Raw genomic sequence first — 15,537 nt, 5'->3', positions numbered from 1 at the left:
AAGTTCTGCTATGGAGACACTCCCTTGACAGCATATTTTTTGACTAAGTCAGACATATTGAACACTCTGTTGCATTTTAGCATTAATTTTTTTTCCCACACTGAGACCAATCTACTAAGGCAAACAGACAGTTCTGCAAGTAAGATATACATGCCTGTAGACAAGTTATACCTGAGGCTTGAATCACACAGATTCATCTATCATGTATGTGAAACAATAGAAAGATTCCTGTGTTCCTTGTTTCTTTCTCTCTCATGTAAAATAGCATGCTCATTTAATTGTGTTAACATCTACATAAGAAATTTTTGAGGAGCAGCTCCCCCTAAATTTGTTTCTGTAGCAAGGAGAGACTGCAAGAGGCATTTTAACTCATTAGCATTCCTTGGCAGAAAAAAAAAACTAGAAGAAATTTTGTGATTTTGTTAAAAGACATAATGGTCAACAAGACTTAACTATCAAGCAAGCTGAAAGATGTCCCAGTGTTACTTAAAGAAAACACATTATGCTATATTGTTAGCTATATATGCTACATTGACCTAAAAATTGCTTTTAAAAGTCTGGATTTTCAAAAACAGGTGGGACTTTACATTAGGCTTGCAAATTTCCAGCAAAATACTTACATGTTAAAAGCTAAGCTATGTTAAAAATTTTGTTCTCACTGCAGCTAAACTTGGTTACCGAGCTCACTGCTCATAACCACAGGTGAAGGATGCTCTTTCCTGAGACCTGTTCAATAATCACATACAAAAATTTCTCTTTAGACCACCTCCGTCAGAATGATCCAGATTTTAAAAATGCAATTAGTTAAATTTATTAAATAAATTTTTAAAATAAATGCAATTTATTGACTTCACAATTAAGCCAGAAGGTCCAGTATTGAAGCTTATGGACAGTAACCTCCTGACATTTCAGTCTTCATCTCCTTTTTTCTTTGTCACATGACCTCATATATTTTTTTTTCTTCCTTTCATCACTGGTTCTTCTGTTCCCAAAACCCACACATTTTCAAAGACAGTGCAGCTTTGCTGAAGCAAATAATGTGTGAAATTGGGAACTCTCTTTGGCTGTTTCATGAGAAAAGAAAAGGATGGAAAGAGTGAAGGACAACTGGGAGGTCTGGTCAACGAGAGCAAGGGGGAGATCAGTCTGCAGAAACAATTGGGCAGCATCTCTACAGAAAGTGCACAATACAACTGAAACCTGTAAGTATTACCCTAAGGTAAGCATGACCTTGTTGATATTAATATTGACCATGATGAAATATCAGGTGTATTTTAGTATCATCTGTTTTCCTCTGATACTTCTTATTGATATTCCTTTCTGGTTCGTTTCTGATTTTGTTTTTTCTGGGTTTTATTCAGTGAAGAAAATTGTCTCTCAGCTTCTTGTTACCTTTCTCTCCTTTGGCCTTTCCCTTTACCAACTCCTTTCTTTCAGATTTTTCCACTTCTTTTACTGTCTCCTACTTCCAGAAGTTACACTCTTACTAAAGGCTGGTAGACTTCTACACAACAGTAAGGAGCAAAGAAGTAAAGGCACAGTAGCAAAGGCCATGAGGGAGAGAGTGCAATTTGCACATTTCGAGTCTTATGTGCCATTAACAGACAAGGAAATATATTTTCCATGCAATTGATAAAAAATTATTATTATTGCTTTCTTTGGGGAAACAAAGATAGGCTAAATAATTTTTGAGGCATTGGGTTTTGTTTTCCTCACTAGGCAAATAATACCTGCATAATTCCAGATTCAAGCTCTGGGCTCTTGGTTAATTGCAAATTTTAATGAAACTGAAGAGTTCCCATACAGCACAATACCAGGAAGAGTTATGTCAGTACCACTGGGTATTAGATATTGCTGTGGAAACCATTTACCTTTGTTCCTTTCCACCAATGTAACCTCTAAACAACTATCATACTCAAATACAGTAACATGAAAGAAGAAAAAAAGTTGCTATGGGAAGTCAAGAAAAATAGAGAATAATTACGATGTTGCAAAATAATTGCATAGGACAAACTCAGTGAGACTGTTAGCTTTCCACACTAATTTTCCTGAAGCTGCAAATGTTTCATCTTATGCTGCTATTATTGTGAGTGCACTGAAAATAATACTTCAACACACAAAAGTGCTTGCAAATAAATGGAGAAAACCTAAGAGCAAACATCATGTTAAATATTCCCATGCTGATATTTTTTAGAATTTCCTTTCAGAAAACTGTCAGCCTCAAAATAGAAGAAGATTTGACATGATTCACATAGTTCTGGAAAATCTGTCACAGAGGAAATTAAAACTTTAAAGCACAATAGAGAAAGGCAGAAAGGTGTTCAGACTCTTGAAGCCTTTACTGAGGTAGCACTTGCTGGCACAGCCCCTCACTTTACGTCTATGCACACATACTTGCAACAAGTGCTGTGGAAGGTTGACCTCTGTCAGGCTAGGGTTTTTCCCCGCTCCCCCATATAAAGAAAACTAGTCAAATAAAGTAACATATTATGCTTTGTGTTGCAAGTAATTCCCAATAATAATACATAATGATATTTTGAACTTGCTCACCCTGTAGAAAGTTACTAAGTTCACAGCATTTACTTATATCCTAGCAGAGTACATCTGTCATTTCATTCAAGAGCAGGCCTATGGGTAATCATTTAATCAAAACCACTGCTGTGATTGCTACTCATAAAGAAAATTACAAAGCAGCAGCAGCTTCAAAGCCAGGATTACAAAGATTAAATAGCAGCCGCTTTTTGCTAAGTGTTGGGTAAGAATAAATTACAGTGTCCTTAAATTTGAAGGAAGGTGGAGTGGAGAATTATTCATTTTGCCTCACCAGTATTTCCTAATATTCATTTCCTCTCTTCATACTTACAGTAAATTACAAAATCAAAAATTTGTGAAAAACTGCTTAGCGATAAAGAGACAGAAATTCTAATGATCATACAAGAAGACACTTTGTACTAGATCTACAGCTTTGAGTAATAAAGATGTTTTATTTAATGTTGATATTTTGGAAAGAAATACTAAAAAAGACACTCTCCCCATCATTACAGGTCACCACATGGACTGAAGTCTGAAAAAGTACAAGTTTATGCACACAAATTTGTATGTTTCCTCTTAAAAGATACAGCACTGTACATAGTATATGGATACATGCTGGCAGCTCCAGATGTAGGGATACTGGAGGGTAAGAAATTGTTGGACTGGAGTTCTGATTTTTAAATATGCTTATAGGGAAATAAAGAAAATCTGAAAAGAACTGCAATCAATTCATTTAATTTCAAAAGACTAAGAACATTCATCGGGAAGCAGAACACTTTAGTAAAATTACTACATCTGTTTATCAAAATAACAGACCTCACACTGATAAAGACACTTATATTATCTCGTGACATCATCTATACTGCCAAGTGATCTTAATCACTATACAGTCATGTCACACAGGGATGTCCCAAATACAGTGCCCAAAAGTTAGGAATGCAAAGACAGAGACAGGATTAGACACTGAAGCAACAGAAAAGATTCATTTCTGAGGGGTAGGAGCACATGGATGAAAGAGAATGATGCTGCTGCACTACAAATATATTCTGTAAGCCAACTGCTTTTCATATTTACGTTCCTTCTCCCAAAAGTCTGCTATATCTGGCTACATGTAGCTTCAATTCTAGAGCTGGTTGAAACATCCGTGATTGCAACATAAGTCTCATTCATCTTAGCCTTTTATGTTAAAACTAACACAGGTATGTAGCAGAACATCTAGGCCGAGTTTAAATATAAATTCAAATTATACTTTTTATGATCCTTGTCATACACCTACATTCCTATCATCTTACTGAAATTGTTTAAAGAGACAGATGAAGGAAAAGGAAAAGGGAAAAAATGAAAAGTCTACCAAAAAGCGGTGTTAAATACTCAAAGAAAAGCTTATTAAGGCTTACTTTATGCAAGACACACCCAGACATACTTTGCTACTAAATCCACTATAATGTGGATAAGCATTAGAGAGCCTATGGCAGTTTTGGGAACTCAGAAGGACTAAACTATAAACAGTATTTTCATGTCCCAAAAACTATTTACACACCTGAACTTCTAATTGATAGAAAAATATTGAGAAAGAAACAGTTGTAGTCTTAATTCTCCCTATTCTATCAGCTACAATTCTGTAAGGGTAAAACAATTCCTGTGGCCTAAAATAATCTTGAACCTTATTTCCCATACAGATTGTACAGTCAGACTGCTCTATGTGTTTCAGTAAATCCTAATTTCCTTCAGTTCATCCTGTGTATCCAGCTCTCAGAAACTAATTTCTCAACTAAATGAAATGTGACTTGCATCACAACAATGAAATAGTCATTCAGCATACTTTACTTCAGTACCTGCTAATTTCAGAATAAGGCTCTCTTGCTTTAAATTCATGATTACACTTTTTGTAACACACACATTCAAGTATGACTAGCTCAGGATTACACTAAAGTAAGAAACCAGTGAATCTGCCTTTATCCTAAAACCCCATAAGGAGGCTTCAACATCAAAAGAATTCCTAAGTTGACTTGATGCTTGTCATCAATATTTCTCCACAGGATCAAACTAATTTTGAGTGTGTTAAATAATACTGACCTCTAATACTCCTTAATCTTTTTGATTTTCCTCCTACACATTAAGGAGTTTACATATAAAGTAACATAAAATAGGCTTGTATGTAAGTCCATTTGTATTCTTATTTTTTAAGAGACAAGTGGGAAAAGAACTGCTATACAATAAGCCACTGGTGACAGGTTTGGTTTTTTTTACTATATCTGTTTTCAGCACACAGAAAATGGAGTTGAAAATAATTTACATCTAAAATTCTAATTTTGAAATGCTTATGAATTTACAGCTATAAAATCTGCTCAAACATATCTAATATTCAGGGTATAGGCAATTGCTGCTTTATTGTTCCCTTACTCCATCATAAAATCATCAATTTAAATAATGTTATATTGACATGGTTACCATGTTGCAACACACTTACCAATATTAAGCAACCAGTCAAGCACATCAGCAGGTGTTCTTTGTATACACATTACTTATTTTGTGTACTTAACATATTTTGTAATATGTTAACTATACAAAGATATGCCAGGGTACTATTTACATATCAACTTGATTAACCTTTAATAGCCAAAGTATTCTTCTGTATTTCACTTCTTTTTTAGAGCATTTCTGGGCTTGATGGCAAGGGAGTACTTTAAAGCTTCACGCATGTGAAATACTACTTCTACTTGCAAAGATCTGGAAATAGGTCCACTAAAAAAAGTGCTTGAAGATCTGTAAACAGATTTCCTTGCACTTTTCATCATTGCAGCTGCAAATTCCTCAACCCAAGCACTGAACACTAACAGCCTCTTAGTTTCCAACATCCCTCAATGGACGATCCAGTGATGCACCCTAGAACCTGCCATCCCTCAATCAAATGGGCTCCTGCCATTACATGAGCTACCAAAGGTCATGCCACAGTTTAAGTAGCCACTCTCCCTGCTCGTAACACTAACAGTTCTGCCCTGGGCTAAGACCACTGCTGGAAAGAGGTGCCACCACAGATTTGCTCTCTGATTTAGTTTCATGATTAAAGGGTCATTCGTGTTATGTCTTTGAGGACGTAGAAAGTTATGTCACACATCACAGACCATCTCCATTCAGTGCAACACATCCGTAAGAATTTTATCTTCTCTAATATCTGACTTGTAAGCCTACCATGCTTCTAAAAGGCCAAAGATTCATAAAATAAGTGCTGTTGGATACAGCTTAGGTAACACACATGATGTGTGGTTTTTTTCACAGGTTCTGTATATATGAAAGGGAGAAAAACAGTTTGTTTCTCCAATAAGTGATTTACCCTGTTGCAATTAAAAAAAGAAAAAAAAAAGTCCCTATCCAAAGTTCAGGTGTTTGATTCTTGGTGCACAAATTAAGTTGCCAACACATAATGAATAAATCAGATAGAGACCATCCTGCTGCAAGTTCACCAACAAATTCACTTGCACCACTCCCTTACCTTTCGTTAGCATTACGACTTCACTGTTCAGATGAGTAATTTTTCAATAACGCTTGTGCTTTTCGTAGCCAAGCTCTAGAGTTGGTTCACTTTGTTGTTCTGTTCTACTATTCGTATCACCAAAAAGACAGGGTAAATGTTCATAAATGTGAAGAAGGACTGAAGGAAGATGTTTTTTGAAGTGAGATTTAGAAGATCTCAATTTATTAATCTCTCAGAATACAGACTGTGTCTTGATCACTGTGTATTAGAAATCACAAAAGGACAAGATAATTGATGCTGGGAAGCTTTTTAACCTTTCTGCCTAGGGTGTAATAAGAATCAACAGCTGGGTTGTGAAACTAGTTAAATCCAATTTTGAAATAAGGCATAATTTTCTAACTCTGGGAGGAATTAAACAGAGAAACAGATGACTATGAAAAGTCAACATGACTTGGAATGTTTTGAGATAAAATTAAATAGCTTGTAAAAATTTCCTTAATTTAGATCTGGAACAAATTTTATGTTTTGGAATTATAAATTAGATAACATATAATTGTTGAATTTTGTGGCTGTCCACTTGCTTTCCTAACCAGAAATCTGTGATTTTAATTATATATGATTCATATTCCTGTGAAAAAATGTTTTTACTAAACTGTCCTCATGATATCATGATCATTTTCAATTGTTTGAGGCCCTGGATCTCTACTAGTTTCTCAGTGAAAGAGCAAATTGCAGCGATAGATTTCTGAACAGCATATGTGACCTAGAAAAATTTTCCTCACCACCCTATTGAGAGTTTTTAGAAATATCCCACAGTGAGAGCCACTGTTGAAACACTCACTGATCAATACTAAAAAATAATTATTATCAGACTTCAGGGGGTCACCTGTAGCACCACAGGTTTACAATATTTTGGTCTAGGCTTCTTTTTTTCCTCTTCATTTGCCTCAGGCATGTTTTGGTAAAGGGAGTGAGCAGCATGGTCAAAAGGGTAAAAAAGATCCTTTTCTGAGTTACTTGAATATCAATACTGCTTGTACCACGCAGCCAGCTTTGGGGTCAAAGGGAAATGTTTCCTATGTTACAAGAAATCTGAATGTCTCTGTCTTCCTTCACAACTGGGAGGATGGTCAGTTTCCTGGTGCTTCCCCCACCTACTTCCCTTCGTAGGGGTCTCAGGCATTGATAACACAAAGGTGTTTCCTGATCGTTGTCAGTGGCATGCAGGAAAAGTGAAATATAACATGCAAAGTGGCCATCCCACCATTATGTGACATGGCACACATAAAGTGCTGGGATACCTTCTTCTAGGACTTTTTTTTGTGTATACACATTGAGTGACACACTCCTCGTGACAAAAGCAACATTATGCTCTTTCTTAGTCTTTGTGACCCTACGAGCTACTTCAAAAAGTCATAGATCAAGTCAGCAAGATGTAGCTGTAAAGGAGAACCTGCCAGAGAGATGCCACCTTCACGTCTTATGAAGGTGATCAGCTATAGCGTAGGCTGAAGAGAGAAAGCAAAGCCTAATCTGTAAAGAAATACAAAACCACTGAGAACTCCTACACCTGATAAGATCAGTATCAGAACTGTATTTGTTTCAGCAAATGCTACATTATCACCAAAATAATTTCATTTTCAAAGTAGTTAGACAAAAACTGTCAGACCTACTAGGTCATGTAGATTTTATTTAATTACACTTAATATTAGTTAAAGTAACAAGTATCATAACAGAAATCTGGGCTCCATGGAAACATAAACTCAAATTCCAAAGCCAGCTGATGCTTTTGACCAAAAATGGCCTATTCTAACCAAGTTTCTATTATATATATAGTCTTTTGAAAAGGAAATTGCCTCATGAAATCTATATTAAATACCCCAAGCAGCTTTCCCAAAAGCAAATGGTTATGCCCATGTTTTCATTAAACTACTACTAAATGAATTAAACTTCAATTGAGATTACCTGTCCTTTAACTTTTTTCCCATTCTGTTAGATATTTGAGTAGTTTCGGACAGATTATATTTTTGCCTGCAGTGGGCATTGCTGACTGAACCTGGCAAAAAAATAAAGTGGATACAGGGCACAGTTTCCCTTCTTCCCTGACTCCTCAAGCTTAGCAGTGTAAAAGCCTGTACACAAACCTGTAACAACTTTCCCTTGATATTAATGTCTGCAAGATGTAGGATAGGGCCAGGAGTATTGGGATTACCAACAACAACAAAAAAAAGTAAACAAAAACATCCTTGTGATCAAAGCAGAGACCTGAAACAAAGCTATTCAACCTGTTTCACAATGAGCAAACTCATTGATGTGAATAACCACATTAAGAAGGTTTCCAGTGCCTGAGCTAGGTCAAGCATCACAGTAGACAGTACTGGACAACCACATAGACATTCTCCTGTTCATAGCTTGCAGACAAGTGTGTTCATTGTTAAACCCTGAATTCTCAGAGCTGCACAGCACTTCCTTTCACAGCTACTCCTGACTTCACAGCGAAGAGGTGTCTAAAGATACAGTAACTTTTTGAAACCACTGCAGTTAGCCAAACAAGCAAGGAAATAATCAGGAGATTCAAGTCTCACTGTGACAAGTTATAAACCTGAAGTTTCTTTCAAAAGCACCTCCAATCAATGCTATTCAGTGGAAAGGATTTCCTGTTGAGTAATCTTCCAGGTTTTTTTTCTTGGCATTTTGATGCCTACTACCAATCTCTACTGAACATATGCCTCCCTGCATCATAAGCAAGCACATAAGTTTAAAAAAAAGAAAAAGAAGAAAAAAGAAAAAGTGAACAAGTGAACCACTTGTTTATACAGTAGTAAACAGGATTTATTTTTTTAGAGAATGAAAGGCACACATGCCATGTTCATATATCATCCAAAACTCCACACCAACCTCTTAAAGGGGCACACGAAAATATTCTAAATTACAAGATTCCAGCTTGAAATAGGGAACTGTAATGTAAAGAAGAAAAGTATTACAGGATGTCAAGCATTGCTTCTAAATTCATTGCTGTATTTCCTTTCCCTCTCAACTCTGGGACACCCAGTGCTGAACCCAGCATTCCACATGTGTCCTAACCAGTACTGAGTACAGGGGAGCAATCACTTTCTTCAACCTGCTGGCAGTGTTCTGCCTAATGCAACTCAGGATGCTGTTGGCTGTTTTTTTATGAGAGGGTGTATTACCAGCTAGTGGTCAGCTTGTTTTTCCCTAGAAACCCCAGATCTCTCTCAGTATAGCTGCTCTCCAACAGGTCTCCTGGGGGGTGCCTAAGACTCTTCCTCCTCAGGGACAGGATTTCATATTTTCCCTTGTAGACCTGCACAAGATTCCTTTTTCTCAGTTCACTAGCATGTCAAGGTCCCTCTGGATGGCAGCACAAGCCTCTGGCATATCAAGCATTCCTCACAGTATTGTATCGTCTGCAAGCTTGCTGAGGGCACACTCTGTCTCAGTGCGGAGTTCATTAATGAGGAGTTTATTAAACAGCAGTGGTTTTGGCACAGCCCCTGAGGTAAACTGCAGATGACTGGCTTCCAGGTGGACTTTGTGCCTCTGATCACAACACCCTTGGACCAGCCACTGAGCCAGTTTTCAATCTACCTGCCTATTATCTAATCTGTACCTTGTTAGCTTGTCTATGAGGGCGTCAAAGACTTTAGTATAGTCAAGGGAAACAAGATCAACTTTCTTATTCTCATGAAGGCTATCAGATTTGTTAAAAGTGTCTTTCTTTTCATAAATATATGCTGATACTTCTAATCACTTTTTTGTCCTTTGTGTTTCTGGAAATGTTTTCCATGAGTATATTCTCTATCACTATGTGAGGTTGTAAGATGATGCCAAGTAGCATGTAGCTTAAGATTGGAATGATATTTTTTATTTTATAGATTGCAAAAACCTCTCCCAATTACCATAACCTTTCAAAGATAATCAAGATTGTCCTTGCAATGCCATTATCCTGCTCCATCAGAATTTGTGGGTGCAACCCATCAGCCCCCACAGGCTTATGTCCAAATTTTCATGTGCTCTATCTAGACTGACACTGTCTTCCTTGTTTAAGACTTTCCCTTTGGTCTCAGAGCATAAGGAATGTCTTAGCAGTGGTGAATGAAATGAAAGAAGCATTGTTTTTTTCCTGTGTCTTCATCAGGTTCCTTACCCCATTCATCAGTTTTCTCATGTTTTCCCTAACCTTCCTTCAGGAAGTTTTCCTTGAAAGATAAAGGAACATCAAGAGCAACTGCAAAGAATTAAAATTGCAATTAAGCTCCTTGTTCTGCATACACAATAACAAAAGTTAAAGCCCTCCAATAGTTAAAGACAAGATTACACAAGGACAAGATTACACAAACACCTATGTGTGAAGCGACACAGGCAGGTGACCAAAACAACCAAAACCACCACAGCTGAAATGCAAAGAATAGATTTACTCCATTACCTCGCTGACTGGAGGATCCTGAAACAAGGCTGGGCAGCAGAGACACACAGAATGAGGGCACCGGCACTGTCAGGCTCAGTCCAATCCTAGCGGGCGGCAGGGCTGCTGCTGTGTCCGTTTATCCAGGGCCTGCGCATGCGGAGTTCAGCACCATGCTGTGATCTCCCTGTGCTTTTTATGGTCTCTGCTTTGATCTCTCTCCCAACAGGGAGCTCAAGCATGTCTGGGATAGGGCCTACACGTCTCTGTAAACACCTATGTTATCTCTACACAGAAATTCTACTTCCCCAGACAGATAGAGGATAAACAGCAGTAGATTTAATATATGGTTTCTCACACTGATATTCTCCAGGCCTTGGTAATTCCCAGCTGCAAGGTCACTTCAGCAAATCTATCCTCTCCTCCCAAGTCTTCTGTTTTTGACCTTTTCCTCCCAACAACCTACAATGTTAGTTGAAAGCTGTGTCAAAAATCCAAATAATGACTATTCACAAACTATGGAAAGAAATACCATATCTTTATCAAGTATCTTCAAGTCATAATCTCAAAATATATCTCTTAATCTCTATGATATTTCTGTTATTTTCCAGTATTTCTGTTGCATTCTCCAATATTCTCTAATAGAGAGTTAAATTCTGTCCCAGTTAGCACCAAACTTTTGTGGAATTCAATGAGGCTGCAGCTGCTAGTTGATAGGTAAAATTTTCACAATATCCGCATGCACTACATTTATCAATACTCAGACATTTGGCTTAAAATTTCCTTGAAACAAAAATTACGGAGTTTATGTATCCTCAGCCACTTGGCTACAACATTCTTGAGCACGTGCAGCCAGGATGGCTTAGGATTCATTAGTATTCAACAAAGTTTGTAGCTCTATGACCTCTGTTTTGGAAAGACATCAGAAAGAAGCATGTTTCATATAAAAATTCCTGCATTGGTGATCCAAAGAAGACAAGAGCATAAGCAGTAGCTTAAGTCCTATCCCTGAAATAATACTTCTGCCAACTGCATAACTCTTAATTATAACTTCAAGAGATTTTTCTCCATAAATTAGATTTGTGCCTATTCAACCATAACCATCATCGACAGTATGTTCCATCTGACCCCAAAAATGTCACAAGGCTTCAAGGTTAAGCTGCTCCTCCAAACAGGTTTCCTTCCCTGCAGATCCAGGAGAGGATATTCAATTGCTGAAGTGCTTTTTTGTTGGCAAGCCTGTCCTGAACATCTTTTTCAGTTTTTACCCTTTCTGCTGGCTTTGAAATATAAGAGGTTCCACATAACAGCCTGCAATTTGTGACTGCTTCTCACTCTCTGATTTGCCATATGATTAGTACTCATTAGCAATGCTCAACTGTTCCAAAGGAGATGCTATTCCCAACTTCATCTTTGAAATCTACTGCCATCCAGAATCTGTCTGCTACATCCTGCACACATGTAAGAGCTGATATAAAAGCACCCCACTAATTTGAACATTGATTTTTAGTTCCAATGCTACTAAATTTTCAGAAAACTGGGACAGGTATTTCCTTTATTTGTACCCTGCAAATTTATAGAACCATAGAATTTGGGGGTGGATGGTGTCTTCCAGAAAGACTCTGCAAATGAAACAAGGCAAAGTAGAAACAGATCCCGGAGTAATAAGCTTTGGATATATATCCTCAATAAGTTAAAAGTACACGACTAATACGAAAAATTTAAAGTTATGCAAAAACGTAGCATATCTCCTCAAAGAGATTAAAACACCAATAAAACCGTTCTTAATAATTTATTGTTTTACTGTGTCATGAACATGTTACTGATACAGTTCTTTTCTAAAGGACACAGGGCAAAGGGCCATTTCCTTTTAAGCCGTAGAATGACTTTCAAGCAAGCTACAGATAAAACTGCTGGTTTACAAAAGCTTTTATCAGACTTATGATGGATTTTACAGAAGCGGAACTCTATATGACCCATGTGATTTGTTTTCATTTGCAAAGGTGGAGAGGCTTTGAATTTAAAAATGGAACTTTTTCTTCTTGTGCCAAATGTAAACAATTTAACATCCATTTCCCATCCAGAGATTTTAGCAGTTCAAAAGACTTCATATGAATCTTATCTGTATTATATTTCCTGCTGATTGGCAGTGCTTCATGCTTCAAATTGAAAGCCAAAAATGTGTTGGCTCTGAATGGAGACAGGAAACAAATAACAAAGAAAACTGGGAAATAAACATAATGAGTAGTTATGAAGTGCTGAAAACTATACTTAGTGTTTGAGTTCTTGTTAGTTCTTGAGATTCAAATGTTGCCATATTGATTTATGTCTGGGAAGCCTTGCTTAGAATAAAAGCATAAACAAAAGTCTTTGAGTATTTTGTCAACAAGAAAACATAGTTTATATTCTCTTCAAAGCTCATGTCTATTCCTGACTTGACTGATTCCATGCTCCTTACTGTGAAGCACTTTGTTATTTCCATGAGAGGTGCACGTTGCATGCAGTAATTACTTTTCCCAGGGGAAGTGCATGGATCTATTACTCACAGTCAGTCAAACGATTCAACAAGACCAATGTTCAGCTCAATCGAAAAACCTATCCTGGGTGTCATCATGATTGGAAACAGCACTGATGTATTCTTCCACAGCAGACAATGCAGGTTTTGGGAAAAAAAAGATCAAATTCATTACCCCTAAAGTAATTTCTTTGTATTCTTCCTTGAAAGTCATGCAATTCCAAGTAATTTTTTAAAAAAAGAAAAAAAAAAAGAAGAAAGAAGACAGAGAATAATCGCCTGTTTTATAAAAAAGAATCTAGCAATTACTTCATACATTGCAACCAAGTTTTGCATTATTTGTATAACCTAATCATATCTATCATGACTCAGATATAAAACACAGAAAACAACACTGTATGGCAATACTTCAAGGAAAATCCATATCTTGCTTCTTTTTAATAAGGGAGTTCACCAACCATAAAGAATTAATAGATTTAAAAACCAGCAAATGCTGCCCTGACAAACCAACAAGTGGGCAGATACAGAAACCTTTACCAGTCTTGTAGCTTATATGTTCTGTGGCACAGTGAAAGTCAACTCATTCCAAAGTTTTGTGCTCTGCATTACTGAGAGGTGTCTTTCTCTTTCTCTTTTTTTTCCTTCCTTCCTTCCTTCCTTCCTCCCTTCCAAATTCCTTCCTTCCTTCCGAATTCTGAATTCCTTCCTTCCTTCCGAATTCCTTCCGAATTCCTTCCTTCCGAATTCCTTTTCCTTCCTTCCTTCCTTCCTTCCTTCCTTCCTCCCTTCCTCCCTTCCTTCCTTCCGAATTCCGAGTTCCGAATTCCTTCCTTCTTTCCTTCCGAATTCCTTCCTTCCTTCCGAATTCCTTCCTTCCGAATTCCTTCCTTCCGAATTCCTTTTCCTTCCTTCCTTCCTTCCTTCCGAATTCCGAATTCTGAATTCCTTCCTTCTGAATTCCTTCCTTCCGAATTCCTTCCTTCCTTCCTTCCTACCTTCCTTCCTTCCTTCCTTCCTTCCTTCCTTCCTTCCTTCCTTCCTTCCTTCCTTCTTCCCTCTCTCCCTTGTTCTATCCAGTTGTTATTAAGGTGTATAATCCAGAATTATATGTATCCTCTTTCAAAATTCCAGATACAGGCCTTTTCCCATCTTCTCTTTCTTAATATGCAAGTTCAGTGAACTGGACCAGGTACATCTTAAATTATTGCCAATATTTCTTCTAACAAACAACAGATCACAAATTTCCAAATCTCTGTTATAAGTACGTGGTGAAAAAGTAAAAAAAGAGGTCTACAAAGTGTCACATTCTCTCAATATGAATGGTCACTATACAGGCACAGTACAGACCTCACCCACCACTAATACAGTGTAAACTAACACTGGCCTTGGACTCAAAAATTTCCCTTGGTACCCCTGAATACTAGTGCTTCCAGCAACACCGAGGAAACAGACTTGTGTGTCTTCATGACATCCATGCAAACCTAGTTCCTTTTAAATAAAAAATACTTATTTTCATTAGCAGTTTACAGAATTTGGCTCTAATTCAGCAACATCATCACATGATGAATGCTGGACCAAATTGCTAACAGAAAACAAGTCCTCTTTTATCTTCACAACAGCAAAAAATGGCATGATTACAAACTTTGAGATGTTACACAGGTTACATTCTCATTTTCTTGTTTTTCATTACTCTTTTAATATTACTAAATGTTAAATTTCTTAATGTTAATACTCTTTTAAGATTATTTAAAGCTTCACTTAGCTTTTGCAGTACTGCATAATGATTGGATTCAGTGATCTTAGAGGTCTTTTCCTACCTAAATGATTCCATGACCCTATCTTTTCTTCCTCAGTCCTGTCAATCTAAACCAATTCTCAACTACAAATTATTAGCCATCTTGACTTTGCATTCTGCTTAGTAGAAGTTCAACTGTCCTTTTTGAAATAAATCTACTAAGCTTTGGGCATGGAGGAAAGGAGGAGTTGCTTCTTCAAATGTAAAAGGGTCATATACCATTAAGCTTGTTTATCCAAATGCTGTTGTTTCCTGGACTTAGCCTTTAAGCTGGAGTAAGGCTGAGGCTGATGGAGTTAAGGCAACAATACAAATATGTTCAAGAACTGTCATTGCTCCAACACAAAGATTATAGAACTAGAGCAAAATAGCAACAATACCCTACATTCAGAGGGAATGAAGGGCCATGGATGGGAAGGCATGTAGCAGAGGAGGGGTCTCCCCCTTCAAATGACCTCCTTTCTGCTCTGTGCTTTCCTACAGGAGACTGGGGGAATGAATCAGGTATTTTCTGGTAGAGAATGATGCCAGCCCTTCACTCACATTTCTAATACAGTTGCTCCCAGACACACAATGAAAGTATTTCTAAGAATTGGGAAAGATTAGAGTACCACTGAGAATTTAGCCAACCTTCCAATCACTAGCTTTCTCTTTGTAATCTCCTTCAGCCTACATCAAGAAAGGAAAATATACAGCCCAAATGCTTACTGGCTGCTAAGTATTGCTACCTTGTAAAGATCTTGTTATAGCAGCTACATTTGATGTAAAGGTCTCAATCCCCTTTCATATGTAAA

Source organism: Corvus cornix, chromosome Z, assembly GCF_000738735.6.
Source record: "Corvus cornix cornix isolate S_Up_H32 chromosome Z, ASM73873v5, whole genome shotgun sequence".
Classification (NCBI taxonomy): Eukaryota; Metazoa; Chordata; class Aves; order Passeriformes; family Corvidae; genus Corvus; species Corvus cornix.
The sequence above is the reverse complement of the archived record's forward strand: the minus strand, read 5'-3'. Positions refer to the sequence as shown.